We start from the raw sequence: 18,038 nt of genomic DNA, 5'->3' as shown, positions 1-18,038 counted from the left end.
GAAAAGCATAGTCTGTGAAAGGGAGTAGGTTTTGCAGGTGTTCCTAATCCTATTGCATTACAGCCAAAGTTACTAAGCCACCACTCTGCAAAGGTGTAACACCTAGAGTGAGAGTCATGGAGAGCTGTGAAGTTTCCTCATACAGTGTGGCACCAGTACAGAAACACCTGTGTTAAAAATAACTCCAAGCTTACCTACTCTGAAGTATTCCTTAACCTTTAAAATGTTTTTTTTCTTGCTTGATGCTTTAATGCTTGCATTATGTTCCAGACCACAGCTGTGACAGCAAAACAATCTTTTTTTCTTGTTCTTCTGACAAAAACAGTCATTCTGTTTAGTGACAAATAGTTACATCTACACTTGTAATTCCATCTACACCACATGCACAAGTGCGGCAAGTTAGGATGAAAAAATCCACAGTGCAACATCTATTCATTCTGTGTCTGCCTCCCTGTCCTCACTTAGGATGTGACTGCCATGACCATCTCCTTCAAATGTTGGTCTCTGGTAGCAAGGCTCCTCACTGGGGGAAGCTCACCCTTCACCACAGCACCTGCCTCCACCCCAGTGTCCTGCAATGCTGCTGGGGTGGAAAATGAAGTCTAATATAAATCCTGACATGTACATGAATTACTTCTAAAGAGAGTAAAGTGCTTCCCAGTAGGGGTGAGGAAGACCATGGCAGAACTGAGCTGAATTTTACAGTATCTGACCATCAAAAGGCCCTTGGTGACCAGGACAGACTCACTCTATCTGCTACAGCTCACACAAGTGCGCAAAAGAAGATTCCCCTACAATGGTCTTCATGAGAGTTTCCTTTTCTGGGAGGGAATTGTCAACCCACAAAATTCATACATCTGACTTTTATATAGGCTTCTTCACTCATCTCAGTAGGACACACACTGGGGAGGGAAGAGAAGTGGACGAATTGGAAGAGAGTCTTTCCATCTATTCACAGCTGAAAAGTGCAATCATCTAGGGGCAAGGCACCAAGCTGGGGAAGTTTGACAACCACAAAGCTTTCTACTTTTGACCCTCATCCTGGTAGTTGCTAACAGTGAGTAAAGTCTGTCCTACAAAGGATTGTCTCTGTCCACAATATGTTTCTCTACAGAATCAGTAACATCTCAGACTAAAGAAAAAACAGCAACAGTCTCCTTCCTAAGAATAGTGCGTTCTTGATTCCCTTTCACTACTTTATCTGCCAACTGTTTTAACTGATTAGTCAAAGACACACCCCTTGTTGACATCTAATGTGTGGCAAAAACAAATGTATAGACGAATAATTATTTCCAACATTTGCAATGAGATTAAGTGCTTATTGGATTATGAAAATAATGGGATTTAATGGGGTCGTTTATGTTGCTACTCTAGTATAAAAATGTACAGTGCATGCATACATATCAGATTACCATCTCTATAGTTCATCTACCTATAAGCATTTTATCTATCCACTACTAATACATTTTGGTCTCTTCCTTTTTCATATACTACAGGTGAGTGTCTTTGTGCGTAGAGAATACGCAACATAGTTTTTATTGATATAAATAAACAAGCCCTCTTCAGTATGAGCTATTTTTGGCATAACTTTCCTAAACCTGGGGAGCTTCCTTTTATTTCTTTTAAGTTTCAAGGATGTAGGATGAATGCTTCTCTCACTGCTTCTCTCTCTTCATGTTGTTGTAGTCATCATAAGCTCTACCAGTCTTCATTACAGCTTTACCACAGTTCCCTGGAAGAAACAAAGGAACAGGAAGTGATGATTTGGGGAACCCACTTAACTGCCATTGTATTAGGTGACTAGGTGTATTTAACAAATTTTTGGTAACGGGGCTGGAGGGGGTAGGATTGAGAGTGGGGAGAGAGGAGGAGGTGCAGTGGAGACTTTGTGGGAAGATGAATGCCCTGTGCTGGACACAGCAAGTTTCAATGGACCCACCACAGAAGCACAGCTGAGAGTATCAGGGGAGCCTGTGCGTCTCTATGAAAACATAGCTAGGGAAGGGCAGACAACACTAGACAGACAGAAGAGGAAAGGAGGGGAAAAAAAAGGGGGGGGGGGGGGGGATTGTGGAAGCATGAAACAACAGAAGAAACAGCAAGGTCAGAGAAGGAGGGGATGTTTCAGATACTGGAGCAGATATTCCCTAGCAGCTCATGGACTGCCACACCAGATCACATAGATATTCTTGCAGGAACTCTGGCCCATGAAGGACCTACACTGGAACAATTTTTTCTCCTGAAGGATTGTACCCCTTGGAGAGGAGCCATACTGGAGCAGAGGAAAATGTGAGGAGGAGGAAGGAGGAGCAGAGAGAAACTGCTGTGCACCTCTTGTAACCTCCCATTCCCCACCGCTCCTGCAACACATGGGTTATGGGAGAGAAGTCTAAAATGAATGGTGAAGTTGAGCTGCAGAAAGGGGAAAGGAAAGATGTTGATTTAATATTTGTATTCTTCTTTCTCACAATCCAATTCTACTGCAGTTGGTAATAAATTAAATTAATTTTCCTAGGCTGAGTCTGTTTTGCCTGCAAGGGTAATCGGTAAGTGATCCCCTGTCTTTACTTCAGTCCACAAGATTTCTTGGTCCTTTGTTTTTTCCTATTTTCTCTCTCTGACCTAAAGAGGAGGGGAAGTGACTATGAGGCTGGATTTATCTTTTAGCCAAGATTAACGTGCCATACCATTAGCAAAGCCTAGATTTATTTTTCAGCATGTCTTCATGATCTACAGATAGTATAGATAGTATATATACCAGTACAGATAGTATATATACCAGTATATTGCTGGTATAGCTTGAGTCTCTGCTTTTCAAGATAATTTAATAAAAGATGATTATGAGTATCTGTTCCTTACTAGTAAGGTCAGTATGGACATCTTAGTGACAACTTACTTTGTCTTAGTCTAGATTACAAAGCAATGAACTGCCTGAAGCCACTGTGATCTCAAAGTTGATTGGTAGTGTCAAAAGCTAGATGGTGCTAGAAATTGTGGGAGGATCATAATAGAAAGAAGTATCCACAAGAAGAGTCTGTCTGAATCCTAAAGAATACTTTAGTAGTGTGGAAGCAATCAAGAAAGGGAATAGCAATATGTATTTCTCTATTTTGATTTGCCCAGGGAGGTGGTAGAGTCACCACCTGAGGGTGTTTAAGAAAAGGCTGGATGTGGTGCTTAGGGACATGGGTTAGTGGGTGACATTGGTAGTAGAGGGGAGTGGTTGGACCAGATGATCTTGGAGGTCTTTTACAATCTTAATGATTCTATGATTTACCCTCTGTCTCTTGAGTTGTCTAAACTGAAGGAAGTTTGGTTCACATGTCAGCTGCATTCTGTCTTCTGTATGTTTCATCTGCTGTGTATTCTTTAAAAAAATGTAGCTGGATGCTTAAATTCCTGAAGAACAAGGACTAGTGTTGGCTATAGGATCCTACATGTAAGTGACAGCAAAACAATTTTTTTTTTTTCCTTTTTTCCCCCCAGGAAGAGAGTTAAATTAAAGAATCAGTGAATAAAGCTGTGTGAATGCTGGTGCTTCCAGTCACAGGATATTCAGACAAAATGGAAAAAAGAAAAAGAAAAAAAAAAGTCAATCTAATTGTTTTTTAAACAACTTTAAGCTGCAAAAAATATTTAGCTTAACCTGAAACATAAATTTCATTGTGATTTTAAGAGTTTCTTTACGTTTCTAAAATACATTTCAAGGAAAATTGAACATACATAGTACTTCAAAACTGGACCAATAATAGCATTTCTTTTAGAGCATTGCAATAAAACAATAAAACTATATTTTCCAACTTATTTTCAGGAATTTAAGGAAGGTTACTTTTTAATTGGTTGGTTTAGGCAAATAACTTGCTAAAATGAAATAAAACCCGTACAGTTCTTTGATACTGCTGAACCTGCCCTTTTCCTCTATATGAAAAATACATACACAGTATCTGATTAAAAATATTGACAGACTCTACCTGGAGCCAGACACACTCCACCTGGAGTGTTAAAGCTCTGGAGCGGCCACGAGGGAGAAATCTGAGGAAGGCTGAGGAATGGATCAGTGCTTCTTATTGATCCCAGTAAAGTTGCTTAGGTCTTTGAATACCAGACAAAGCTATAAAGCATAGCATCTTGAAAACAGATAAATAAAAGAACAAATACAGCCTTTGATATCCTTTTATTTACGTAAAGCTTCCAAAAAAGTCAAAAGGACCAGATCTTACCAATGTGGAAAGCAAATGTCTAACTTAATTAATATTTCTAATTTTGTTCAAAAAGCTTTTTTTTTTTAAAAAAAAAAAAAAAAAAGTTTGTCCAAATGAAGTGGATAGAATAGCACAACCCAAATCTAAATTCAACAGGTATATTTAACATTAGAGAGAAAAGAGAGAAACCATATTTTCGCCAAAAGCATCTTCCCGTTTAGTGTTACAGATGATAAAAGCTCTCACATTTGGACTGTCACACTAACTGAGGCTGTGTGAAGGCAATATGTAAAGACTAGATTCTGCCCAGAAGCATGCACACAGCTTTAAGAAATTGGGTGATCTTGCAAAATCTAGGAAAATACTCATCCTGAGAGTTAAGCACATAACTAAATACCTCACCGTGGGTTCTGAAGAAATTCCTGTTTCTTATGTGCTTAATAAGTATCACGTGGATGTGGCTAGACCAGGCTGATCCAACAAAAAGTCTACAAAAAGTCTACATCTAACTCTCATTCGGCAGCCTGACTTTTCCACAAAGGATGGGAGCAGTTTTGGGGTAGACATACATGACTGACTCAGATCCCCAGATGGCTGCATTATCACATGGAAATGGGGGTGAAGGAGGAGGAAAGGACAGTGTGCAATCCCTGCCCACGCACAGCCTCTAAGGCCTGCTGTAATATTTAAGGGAGGGAGGGAGAAAGACAGGCAGCAGTGCTTCTAGCAGCTTGCAGCCAGAATGGGTAGAAGAGGAAGAAAGTGGCAGTGGTAGAACTGCTTCCATGTTTTAGTAAAGAAAAATGTGAGAGTAACCTGTCCCCCGTTTGCTGTGTATGGGACAGGCAGGAAGAAGCTGGAAAGCAGGACACATACTATCTGCTCAGCCAGCACCCTGAAATCCAGCAGAGATCCTGATCTTCAAGGAATTCCTGAAGTAGGATCCTGTCCCTGAATCTGCCAGGGCTGCCATGCTGACCTAGACCATTAGCTCCTTCGTGCTAGGTCTCTGGGCCCACCTACTTCTAACTGCATGCACTGACTGCAGCTGGTGCTAACTCTATGCATCTCCTGTGCTTGCAGTAACAGTGTCTGGATCAAGCCAACTACTTCTAAAGGTGTTCTGTCTCTCATCACCCAAATAGAAGAAGCTTCATTTTGTGAAAGCCCAGTAGCTTTTTCTGTCACAATTTTGCCAGTAAAACTTGAGGTTAGTCAAAAAAAAAAAAAAAAAAAAAAAAAAAAAACATAATGCAGCCAATTCAACAGGAATATTTCCCTCACTTTCATGCACCTCTCTCGTATAAAATGATATGAGATATTCTGGCTATCAGTATATACTACAAAGCTGTATAAAGCCCACGTTCATTTTTATTTATAAAAGGAACTCAGGTTTTGCCAACAGGTCTCCTGTTGGTGTAAGGCAAAATTGTCACAAGGGTGGGACCAGATGAAGCCACCAAGGTATCAAGGTCATGAAGCAGTGCAGGATGAAGTGAAACGTTAACCCCACCACCAGACTTTCCCACTGATAGCCCCTCACCTCAGGTTTGTAAGACAAAGCCAGTCCTGTGCCATTTTGTGAGTTTTCCCAAGTCCAAACAGGTTGCATTGCTGTTGTTTGTTTTGTGTGTGTGTTGTTTGTGTGGGTTTTTATTTGTTTGTTTGTTTGTTTGTTTTGTTTTGTTTTTTTTACTATAGGAAAAGTGTTTTGGACTCTGTATTTGCTCAGACATGTTGTATATGAAACAGATGTTCACCCTTTTCTTACTCAAAAATCTCCCCACATCTATGCAATCACTTTAAAACTAACCAAAATTTCCCCATCTTAGGATCATATTGGAAGAGAAATAGTCGACCTGTTATTCAGTTCTGTATCATGAGCACATCCAGAGAAGGGCTACAAAGCTGGTGCAGGGCCTGGAGCACAAGTCCTATAGGAATGACTGAGGGAACTGGGATTGTTTAGTCTGGAAAAGAGGAGGCTCAAAGGAGATCTTATTGCTCTCTTATTGCAACTACCTGAAAGGAAGGTGTGGGGAGATGGGGATTGGCCTCTTCTCACAGGTAACGAGCAATAGGACTAGAGGGAATGACCTCAAGTTGCACCAGGGGAGATTTAGGTTAGAAATTAGAAGACATTTCTTCTCAGAAGGAGCAGTCAGGCATTGGAACATGTTGCCCAGGGAGGTGGTGGAGTCACCATCCCTGGGGGTGTTCAAGGAAAGGTTGGACATGGTATTTAGGGATTTAGGGACATGGTTTAGTGGGTGATATTGGTAGTAGGGTGATGATTGGACCAGGTGATCTTGTAGGTCTTTTCCAACCTTCATGATTCTATGATTCTGTGATTCTATGATACTGGACCATACCAAGGTCTAAGCCTAATAAATTATTTTCATGGATGAAACCAGTTATCTAAAAGGTGGAAATGCTTTTCTCAGTACTATGTAATCATTGGTTCACATACTCCAGAGTTGTGATTTAATCCAAATAAATTCTTTAGGTTATACTTTCAAATATTTTTCCTTTTCCTTTTTAAAACAAAAATTAAATTTAAAATATGATGATGTTTAAACCAATAAATTTGTCTCACAGACAGAAGTTGGGAAATCTATATTTGTGGTTCCTTGCAGCCATGGGTCATGTTCAAGATTTTAGCCCATATTTTCAAATCCACATATATGACTTCTCCGATTTATGTGTAGGATTGCTTCATCCTCTGCAATCATGATGCTTTACATCAGCTACACTCCAGATGTGAAAAAAAAAATCTCTCTTTCAACGCAGAAACTTGTTAGTGCAGGAGACAGAACTTGGCTGGCAGCTGATCCACGTAGCTGGAAAGGAATTCATATCCGGTATGCACAGGAGGACCACAGACTCATCACCTCCAGCACAACATATATCCCACCACATACATCCCACCACATATCTCTAAAGCAACATTTCACATCTGAAACCAAAGCCAGCTAGATGGACAGATGGGTAGATGTCCAAATGTCTTTGCAAGTATAAATGGCAGACTGAAAACATGAGTTGTTTTATTCACAAAGCATAAAGCTTTAAAAAATACATACCCAAAACATATTGTTAGATTGTTTAAACTGCTGACCCAAAGTGTTTGTCATGCATATACTTTGTCATGCAGACAGTATCCAACACTGCCCACACATGGGCATATAGGCCAATCAGAGGTCAGACATGTCAGTGTCACATTGAAGGAGTTCCCATCCTGCTGTGTTCATTAAAAGAGCCTATTTACGCATTGACTACTTCTGTGACTGAAAGCGGGTGGGATCTGGACTTAGATTTGCACAGTTTGTTTACTGTTTCTCTTATACACGTTTTAACTTGTGTCTTAATTCCTAGTTTCATATTCTTTTTTCACTAGCTTGAACATAAGAGAAAAAAAAATCTGAGTCAGTCAGTAAGGGTTTGTTCCTTTGTAACTAGAATCTCAGATTTCAGACTCAGGACTTGCTTTGGTTTTGGTTTAGCTTGAGCAAATTTATATTAAGTGTCGAATGATGTCATACAGCTGAAGGACATAACTGCCAATATTTAATGTATGGTTTGATATAGACACAGACCCAAAAAAAGCACTTTAGTAGGGCAAGTGAAGGGATTTTTTCAATACCCGTGAGGTCCTTCAGCCCTCATTAATCTTAGCAGGAAATGCATGTACTGTGCACTTTTCAGAATCAGGCCCCTATTGCTATAAGGCCATAAACAACCTGAGCAGTCTCCTCCTTTGGATATTGGAGGATTTACTGGAAATATTTGTGAACATACTGACCACTATACTTTCTGCTCTCAAGAATTGAACAAAGCAATCTGAGGATGTATAAATGACTCGCTTGTCATCAGCTGTGGGACTCAGGCATCCTTCAAGCATTCAGATATTGGAAGCTATTTGTATTACTGGTTTAGTCTACCACAACCAATTCTGCATAGAGTCAAAGCCTGACGTTCAGAAACCATCAGCAAGATGGCAGTTTGCTGCTTACATGGGGATTACCGTTACAGTATCATTTCTAGCAATGTGTGTGAGGTAAGGTCTCCCTCAGCTCTTGATCACTTTTCCCACTCCAGATCCCAATTCCAGCCTCACAGAGAACATTTTGTGAGGGCCGCAAGAGAGGAAAATAGCGTGATGATCACAAGTCCCTCCACCTCTATGGGATGGGGTGAATCCCATGGTGAATGGAAAGTCTGCCTTTGCTGTCAATATGGAGTCTGCAGTTCTTTCCTGAGATAAGACTTTAAATTATGACAGCCTTTACATGGCTCCTACCCACACAGTGCCTCCACCTTCAGCTTTTCACACTCAGTTGTCCTGGAGGCTATTGCCCTTTGAGACTGTCTTGGTCAAAATGCATTGACATGAAATTTTCTGCAGTAAGCTTCAAACAATGATTTTACCAGCTCAGTTAAATATATATATATATATATATATATATATATATATATATATATATATATATTATATATATATATAATATATAATATATATATAATATATATAATTATATATATAATTATATATATTTTATATATATATATATATATATATATATATATATATATAATTTTAAAGTGCATGTGATACATTTCCTAATGTTTTTTGCAAAGCAAGGATGTGTTAGAGTGAATTTAGAAGATAATTTTCTCACTTCTAAGTTAACAGTTAAGTTAGCTCTTTAACACAACCAAAGTAGCAATGTGATAGTGGAAACCCTGTATTTGTGCAGGGAAGGTAAGACTGTTAAGAGAAAGGCCAAAAAAATCCCCTAAAAACACTACTGTGCAAAGTGATGTGAAACTATAATAAAAACACAGCTATTTAAGGGAATAGGACATTAGTATGACTAGATGCAGAAAGAAAACTAACACACGCATATCAATATGATGTTTAACCTCTTGGAAATCAGTTAAATCAACAGAGTGGCTGAAACTATTAGCCTAACCAAAAGTGTTGTCACTTCAAATGTGCAAATAGACAGATTCTGATAAAGGAGCTGCTCCTCTGGTCCACAATTTCTTGCCTTACTCTATACTTCAGGATTGCTTGAGCAAAGTGAACTGATACAGTGGGAATAGGAATGCTTAATCTCAAAGGCAGCTGTATTTTTAAATATATTTTTTAGCACTTCGTGATGTATTTGCCTGTGTCAGGAGACTTAAATATTTAAACAGGGTGACAAAGTTCATTTCAACTTCAATGACAGTCAAACCCCCTGACATCCCCTTTTTGTAATGTGAGCAGAATTTTCTTCATAGAAATAGCCTACCTCAAAGGAGCAAGGAAGAAAAAAAGAAAAAGAAAAAAAAAGGAAGAAAAAAAAAAAAAACACTTCTGTTCCAACTTTTAAAGCCCAGAAAGTCTTCGTAATTTCTCTCTCACCTTTACCTACTTTACCTACACCCCACCCATTTCCTACATAGAGTCATTTACATTTCTGACCAGGCTGTGAGTACATTTGCATGGAAAATCAGCTGCCCACCTCATGGCCTGACACGCAGACAAGAGGAAGCCAGCTTCATTTTGTGTGCCCCCCAGGGACCAGGTGTTTTCAGGCTGCTCTTTGGCCTCTATCTTCCCAGGGTAGCCCAGGCTGCCTTTTCCTTTCCTGAGCACATGGAGGGGTGTGCCTGTCCTCCGGCAGACTGGGGGATGAGCAAGCACCTTTAAAATGCAACAGAACAAGAAATGTGGATTTGTTGGATGTGTTTTCTCACCTGGCACAGCCTCTGGGGTTTGGCGGGTGCTGGGTCACCCCATTCAGAGTCATACTGGGGTCTGTGGCCAGAATGGAAAATGGTGGGGCCCATCCATCACTGCACACCTCTGCACACTCCTGCACACGCCTCCACCCCACACTCACCCTCTCCCCTCTCTCTCCTTCCTGAAGAGATGTGATAATCCATCCCAGTTTTCACTTTTCTGTACCCACACATATCCTCACCCCTGCGGTGTTCACCATCCCCTGGTTTAACCCCATCTCAGACATTCTCCAGCCAAGACCACTGCTCTTGGAGCGTTAGTAGCAATAACACTGGCAAGCATTGACTGCAAGGGGAAATATCACCTCAACAGTGCATAAATTCAATTGAAAGGAGTTCAATCTGCTGAAAGTGTTTAGCTTTTTTATTTTTTATTTTTTTATTTTTTATTTACCGGTAAGAAGCAGTGGAGGGGCTGAGAGGAAGAGAAGTACTGGGAGCTCCCATCTCACTGTGCACTCTCCTGCAGTGTACAACCACCAGGCAGTGTACGGAAAGGAAACAGAAACCAAGCAGCTCCCCAGTGCACCTGAGTGCTTGCAGATGGGTCCTTCGCATGATGTATTGAAAAACATGGAGAAATAGGAAAAACATGCCCCATGCTTTGCAAGAGCATTTCAGTCCTGTATCCTGCCAGGCTGGCTTTACCAGCACCAAGGTGTAAAAGATGACTCCCTGCATGCTGACACAGGAGTTCCCCAAACCTCACTTCTTCAAGCAGGAGAATGACTGAAGCAGCTGACTGCTCACTATTTTTAAGTTTGTGCCCACCTTTGCACTTCTCCCTTCCTTGCACCTTCCTTCCATAGTCAGTCAAATTGGGCACATTTTCCCACACAGTAGACAAGACTTTAATTAGTCTAGTGGGAACAGAAAGGCACTGCCTCCCACCGTTCAGCCATGCCACTGGCCATGGGATGGAACAGAGGGAAGAAGCTGCAGGTAGGAAGGGAAACAGGAAGGAAACAAACTCCTTCCTTCCCCCTCCACTTCCAGCTTGCTGTGTGCAACAGTCAGTGTAGCTAAACTAGAACAAGAGGGCCTATTATTCTAACATTTTACCCTTGCAACAAAGTGAGTCTGACATGTTCTCACTTATTCAATGCTGCAGGTATCTTCCAGACTGTCTGTAACTGCCCCTCCATCATGCTTCTGCAAATGTTTGTGTAGCTGCTCTGTAAAGCAGAGAATGAAACATCCCAGCTTGAAGAAATGCCTGAAAACAGTGATCACCCACAAAACACTTGTATCCATTGTGCTGCTAAATGGAGCTGTTGGGAGAAGCAGAAAGAAGGTAAGAAAGCAAAGGATACACAGCAGTCTTCATCCAGATTTCCTTTAATAAAGCACTTGCTTGTCTACATCCTTGTGGTACTGTCAGAGCCACATAAATAGAAAAATGTTCCTATAATTCTTGCATGCAATACAGAGATGTGGGTTTCAAGTATCTGCCTGGTGACTCCCAATGAGTGCTGAAAGCACCACAGAGCCTTAGCCCTCCACCTGCCAAAAGCAGCTTCCCTGCCTGGGACAGCACATAACCGAAGTCCATGGCACACTCTGACTTAGTTAAGACAGAGCCCATAAAAGCACTGGAGCCAGAAATTCCCCTGGCACCCTCAGGCAAGAAGCTCTGGGGAGGATTTCTGGCTCTGAGGGATAGCGACCACCCAGGCGGGTGCAGCAAGCTGGCACAGGGCAGCCACGTCAGCATGGCACAGCGCCCAGCTCGTAAGCTCTTCCGAGAGAGTTTCCTCACTGCCCTGGGTCACGTCTTTCTCATGAAGATTTTACAGGGATGTCATAACTATATATCCTCCTGTATGCACAGTAAAGAATTAGAGCTTTCCCAGCCCGGTGTAATTATTAACATGAGAGCAATTAGATAGACAGATCAAATAGCTTGTTATTAAAAGACCAATGAAGAACATAAAAGGTCTAGCAATTGGCATAGGAAATCTTGGTTCCAGAATACTAAAAACTATAACCTATGAAATGTTTGGTTTATATCATATGACTTATGTGTTATGGGATGTATTTTTCAAATTATACCTGCCCTGTGCCATGTGAACAACCTGATTCATCATGTAGGTCTCCAGGTAAGGTGGAAGTGTAACCTAGTGTGTCTGGCTTTTGCCTGATCTCACACCCTTTTATGATCCAACCTTAGAATATTATTTTAAGTTCAGCTAAAACACTAATTGGAGATTCTGATTTATAGCTGATTTTTTTTTCAACATTGAATTGATAAAGTAAGCTATGATGAGAACTTTCTGGATGATAGATGTCATTCTCCTGAGTAGTGCTATTAGCGCTTGTCCAGCTTCAGAAATATATATTAAGGAAAAAAAAGACACACATATGGCTTAGTGTAATTATGTAGTCCTTCAGAGTAAAAGAACTGTTTAAGAGAACGCAGGTTCATAACGCTATGTTTATCTTCTTTTGATTTCTATTACTTTTTCCAACTCTCTCAGCTTTATATATAATTTTACATTTTGTGAAATAAAGTTGATAACAATTATTTCACAAAAATGAAGGACAATGTTCATAAAGTACAATAACAAGCCAACACTTGCTTGTGTCTGAACAGGAAGGGGGATAAGAAAAAGATCTTGTTTTGGTAGGCAAACAAATTTCAGTTTGCATTTCACAAGGGATTATCATTAGACTTGAGCAAACTTTATGTCTGTGAATATCTTACTTTCTTTCTATTGCCCACAGATTTTACGGAGCTGGCTTGACTCTGCAGAGTTTGATGTAATTTAAACCTTTTTGATTTTTTTTTTCAAGTCAGAATTAGCAATGTACTGTAACTTAGCAGGTAGGAAAATCACTCAACTACCTAATGTGATGGATATTTCTTTGTACAATGTGTAGAAGGCTATACTAGTAATCCTTTCAGATTCTCTATCTGTATTATCTAAACCAATCATCATACTACGTTCATATTTGTTATCCCTTACTGTTTTCTTCTCATCTACCTACCGTATTTTATCGTTACATATTATTCTATGTGATCATCTTCTAAAAAGAAAAAGAAGCCAAGAATATTTCATGGTCAGAAATGGTCTTTGAATGTGCTTGTAATGAGGTAAAATTAGTTCACCCATCCCTAGTTGTTTTGTGTGCATTCTCAGTAAGAAATACCTTGATAGAATCCCCTTAATTAAAACATTCAAGAAAGTGAGAGCCTGTGATAGCTGACTTTATGGATTTACACAGTACTGTAACTAAAAGATTGCCTGGGTCAAGTTTTAGGGTAAGGTGGTGTGATTTCTGTTTTCTTTAGCCTAAAAGTATTTTACTGTCTTGACTCTCTTTTGGTGTACTTAAACACATTTAGACCTACTTAATAACATAGAATAATTTTGATTCACAGTCATTGACTAATGTGTTACATTCTTGTCCCATTACATGTCCATTTTACTTTATAAACCCTGATAGTGTTACAAGATATGTTGTTACACTAATTCTCCCGGTATTACTCAATGTACTCCTAGTGAATAATGCAAGTATTAACAGATCGTTACTCTGTTCTAGGAATCAATTACAAATTCTTTTTTTAGAGATGAACAACACTGCACGAACCGGTGGAGTTTGCAGTGCTTTTCATAACATGTTTATTTTAAAGAGGAGACATACAAAGACTACTTACAGAAAGTTACTTTCCCGTTGAAAGTTAGTACAGCGCATGCATGGTGAGATTTTCATTTAATAATCAAAGCCAAAAATAATAATAATTATTAAAAAAAGATATGACAAATAAACAAAAACACTTCCATTGTTATATCCATGGCTCTTAACCACGGGTGATCTGAAATTTTGGGGAAACTGTCCATAACTGGTACAAACAATATAAACCATCCAGAAGCATAAGTCTGCCAAAATGTTTATCAGCCACTGTGTGAATGCAAAAAGAAAGCCTTCTGAGAGAAGAGAAACACATCTTTGGTGTCAACCTGTCTTCAGACTTCTCTGTAGCTATAACAGTTTTTCTCTCTGTTTTCTAGTAAGGTGTGATGGACAACAAGGGAGGGAGAGTACCTGTAATAAGTGGTGCATCTGTTTGAAGCTTCAGGGAGCAGCTGGGCTGGGTTCAAATGAGTTCGTTGATGATAATTCTTGAAATGACATATTCTTGGTGGTGTACTTTGATTAACTCCTTGAAAAAAAAAAAAAAAAAAAAGCACGCTACATTTAGATTTTATAAGGCAGGAACTGACAGTCATTCTGCAATAGCGTGGAAGTTTATAGTTTACTCAGCAAAAGCTTGCATGCTGGTGAATTTTAGAAATGTTGGTCACCTCAGTACTTGAGAATCCAATCCTTCTAGATTCTCTTAATTCTCTAGAATGGAAATTAATTTCGTAGTTTCAAAGTTTGAATTTCATTTATTGTTCTTGGTATTCATAGAACTGATCTGAGCAAGGTCTCCTCTAAGTAGTTAAAATGTTTTGAACTCGCAGCAGACTTCCCCTGACCCAGCAAACATACCTAGTTCACTGGGCACTACCACTGTAAACCCCACACTGATGAGTTCAAAGGATAGGGCCTTTGTCTTGAGGAACTGACACAAGCGACCCAAAGTCCTCTAATGTCAAGGGAAGACCCTCACTGACCTCAGTAACTCAGTAGACTGTGGATCAAGATGCAGTTTCAGACATGTCAGTATAAAAGAGAAATGAAGACAGGAATAGAAAACATTTGACATTTGATTAAGCAACCTTAGCTTAATAGCATACTGAACTTCTATTATATGCATGGTGTAAAATCATCAAAAACAAATTTTATACATATGTGTTTAGGATCTAATTTCAGCTATGGTCTCTGAATTATAAATGCTTGAAAAGATACAGTGCATAATCTTAATCTGCAAGAAAACAAAGCTACTTGCAAAGATATGCATCAGAGAAGTTCTTGTTAATATTATGAGGAGAAGTGATGCACCCTTGGTAGCAGTTCAGTCACAGCCTGGTCTTTCCTTGACCACATTGCATCTCTATTTTCATCTCTGCTTCTTTCCTGTTTTCTTTGGCCCACACACATTTTTCTCTGTGGTAAATTCACATTCCTAAATGTCTGCTCCATGGATTGAGGAACTGAGGTCCCTCACATGTCTTTTTCACTGTGTTTTGGTAATGTAAGGAGTGAATTTTCCTTCCAGGCTATGCCACATGCCCACATCCCTGTGTTGTCAGTTGGTAGTAAATGAAAATAATTTAGTGCAAGGTACATGGCCTACCATAGGAGAATATGAATCTGCTTGAGCCACTTATGCTACATAATGATGGAAATGTCAATCTATCCCTATATATCATATGTGTAAACTATAGCAATAGGAATCAAAATAGTGTTACTCGGTTTTGTTGCTATTGTGATGACGTTACTAGCTTGTGAAAGTTATGGGAAAAGTCTCTAAATAATTTTCACAATGAATCACTTTGGCCAGCATTTCTCATCATTGCAGTGGCCAGTAATACAGTTGCAACGCTGAATTACCAACCAACATTCATTTCCACTTATTTGAGGCAGGCATCAACCAAAATGTAGGTAATAAAAATAGTGAGAAAATACTCACAGTTGAGTCTAATAGTTATTTGATTTTAAATGAAAAATATGATAGTGGTGCAGCACAAGGAAGTCCTTGTTTACCCCACGTCTCCCCCCCCAAAAAATAAATTGTTAGACTTTTATTTAAAGAGGATAAAAAACTATGGACTCAGGAACACTTGCAGAAAGTTAAACAAATGTATGAATGTTTGTGTATTTGTGAGGAGCCTCTTAGTTTTCTAAATTAACTGACAGTCTGCCTTTTGAAAGTAATTAACTGTGTGCATATTTACACATTCTTTTTGTGACAAAACACAATGTCGTCTTCCTATTTCCTGCAAGAAGTTGCAAGTGTCCTCAGCAATTGATAAAATTAAAATTTTACCAATGATTTTTATCTTCATTTAAAAGCCACCCCACAGAATCTTTAACTGCCAACTAGTTTGTTATTTATTCTACAGAAAATAAATTTTGTGCTGTTCCTTTGTGAAAACTCTCTCGTGTGTTTCCTATACATAAGCAGTGGTTGTAGAAGATTTTTGCATACCCAGAATTTTCAAGTCATGGAATTTAAAAGAAAAACCTAACTGGAAAAAATGACATTGTAACAGCCACCTGCTTGTGCCCACTATGTGGAAAAAAAATGGGGTCCATAAGCAGATATTTTCAACTGTTTCACGGGCAGCATTTTTGTTGTTTGGTTGTTTTTGAGATGCTCATCACTGGTTCCCTACATGGTGTTAGCTAAACCATTCTTGTGTGTTTTACTGTAAAATTTCTCCTCCAAATGTCTGTGAAGGGCAAATAGTGATTAAATCAGTACCTTACAGTGTTGGAAACCCTGAGGCCACATCAAAATTAGTCTTGGTGACCAATACCTTGCAACTCAGATTAAACTATGCTTTTCTGAGAACCTCATTGCAGAACAATACAAAAGCAAAGGCTGCCTTTCCTTCTTGTTTGTTTGGCTAAAATTTGTAGAGATAAAATAAGTAACAGCATGATGAGCTGGCTATCTTCTGACTTGTTCCCGGTTAGCAGAGGAAAATATTATCTGACCTTGTGGATGTGTGGGGAGAGCTGTGAAAAAGCACGTACTACTTGTGGTAGAGCCTGCATCCTGCCTGCAAGGAGGTTAATGTAAGTAGAGCCCAGGCTCTGACCTGCCCTCCCTGGTTAGCTGAGCTGGGCTTCTTATGAAAAGGGACACTTGTATTCTTGGTGTAAAGATATTAGAGAGGGATGCAAGTCATAATTAAATGATACAGAGGAGTTAGCAGTGAAGACTTTCCTGTTTCCCACTCCCCACTTCAGTTTGCCTTCCCCTAGTTTTGCTGACAGAACTAGATGTTGGGCTATGAGATAAACCAGATTCCTGAAATGATCCAAATAAAAATAGTCCTTCTGACTGTCTCACAGCTGAAGTATTATTCTTACAAAGTTCTTGGAGAATAACTTTTATGCTTATTTTATTTAAAATAAATAAGACAAAAATGATTAATTGTTTTATCAGAGAAACAGTACCATAATAAAGAGGCACATAATGCCTTGCTCAGATCATAGACTTTTTACAGCCAAAAGGGACTAAACATTATGAAGGTGTTTTCAAGTTCATGGAGAATAAATGAATTAGATTTTGAGTGAGAAGTAAAAATGGACACCCTAAATTTAAAGCAATATTGGCAAGATACCTAAAAATGCAAGACTGGATATTTGAAAAAGAGAGAGTGAGAGCTAACCTTAATAACAAGAAAACATGCAAGACCAAATGTAAGTTTTTGAAAGATAAATTTATCCCACTTGTATATTACTGCTGCTTGCTAAAGCTGTCTCCAAATAGTTTATATAGATTGTTCAAAAAACCTGCTAAATAATATAAATGAAAAAAAAATGTGAATTGTATACAAGTGAAGTGTACATCAAGGAAATAAAGTGATTACCTACTAATAAACATTCATTTAAATGTTTTTCAGGGACAACTGTAAAAGCCAGTTCTCAATGTCCTGAAAGAAAAAAAAAAAAAAAAAAGAGTAGACGGAAGGTCATGGAACAGCTCCTTCAATAAAATGTCAATGACATTTTGGTTGCTAAAGTTTTTATACAGCACTGTCTTGTAATTCTGGTAATTCTGTTACTTTCACAAAGCACATATTATGCTATTTATGCTAAAATACTTTCTTAAAAATCTGTCTGAAAATCAAAGCGATCAGATGTCAGCAGAATAAATCATTAAGAGTTTGCCCTTATCAGTGCCCTGATAGAAAGTGTAGTCTCAGAGGGGGTTATTGGCCCTTAACCTGAATGTTGCAACTTTCTGTTTTCATTCTCACATAATTTCCTGGATTAGAGAGCACAGTTACAAAATACCTATTTAAGGAGACTTCACTTTGATTACTGCAGCCGAGGAAGCTTTAACTTAATTTTCTCATCTGCTTCTCCATTTCACCTGCTTACTTGAACAACTTTCTTTCCTCTGTTTCAGCTGAAGCAACCTTC

At 39.1% G+C, this 18,038-nt stretch overlaps 1 long non-coding RNA gene across 2 annotated transcripts in view; it reads right to left on the bottom strand.

The window, feature by feature from the left end:
- Positions 1–13,774: 13,774 nt before the first annotated feature.
- The window catches only part of LOC116486820, a 30,882-nt gene continuing 26,618 nt past the window's right edge, over positions 13,775–18,038 (bottom strand). For both annotated transcript variants that reach the window (XR_004252999.1, XR_004253000.1), the window contains exon 4: positions 13,775–14,154. This is a non-coding gene — a long non-coding RNA (uncharacterized LOC116486820). The remainder of the gene's footprint in view (positions 14,155–18,038) is intronic.

This window comes from Aythya fuligula, chromosome 2 (genome assembly GCF_009819795.1).
Source record: "Aythya fuligula isolate bAytFul2 chromosome 2, bAytFul2.pri, whole genome shotgun sequence".
Lineage (NCBI taxonomy): Eukaryota > Metazoa > Chordata > Aves > Anseriformes > Anatidae > Aythya > Aythya fuligula.
Note: the sequence above shows the minus strand (reverse complement) of the source record. Positions and strands in the feature narration are given on the sequence as shown.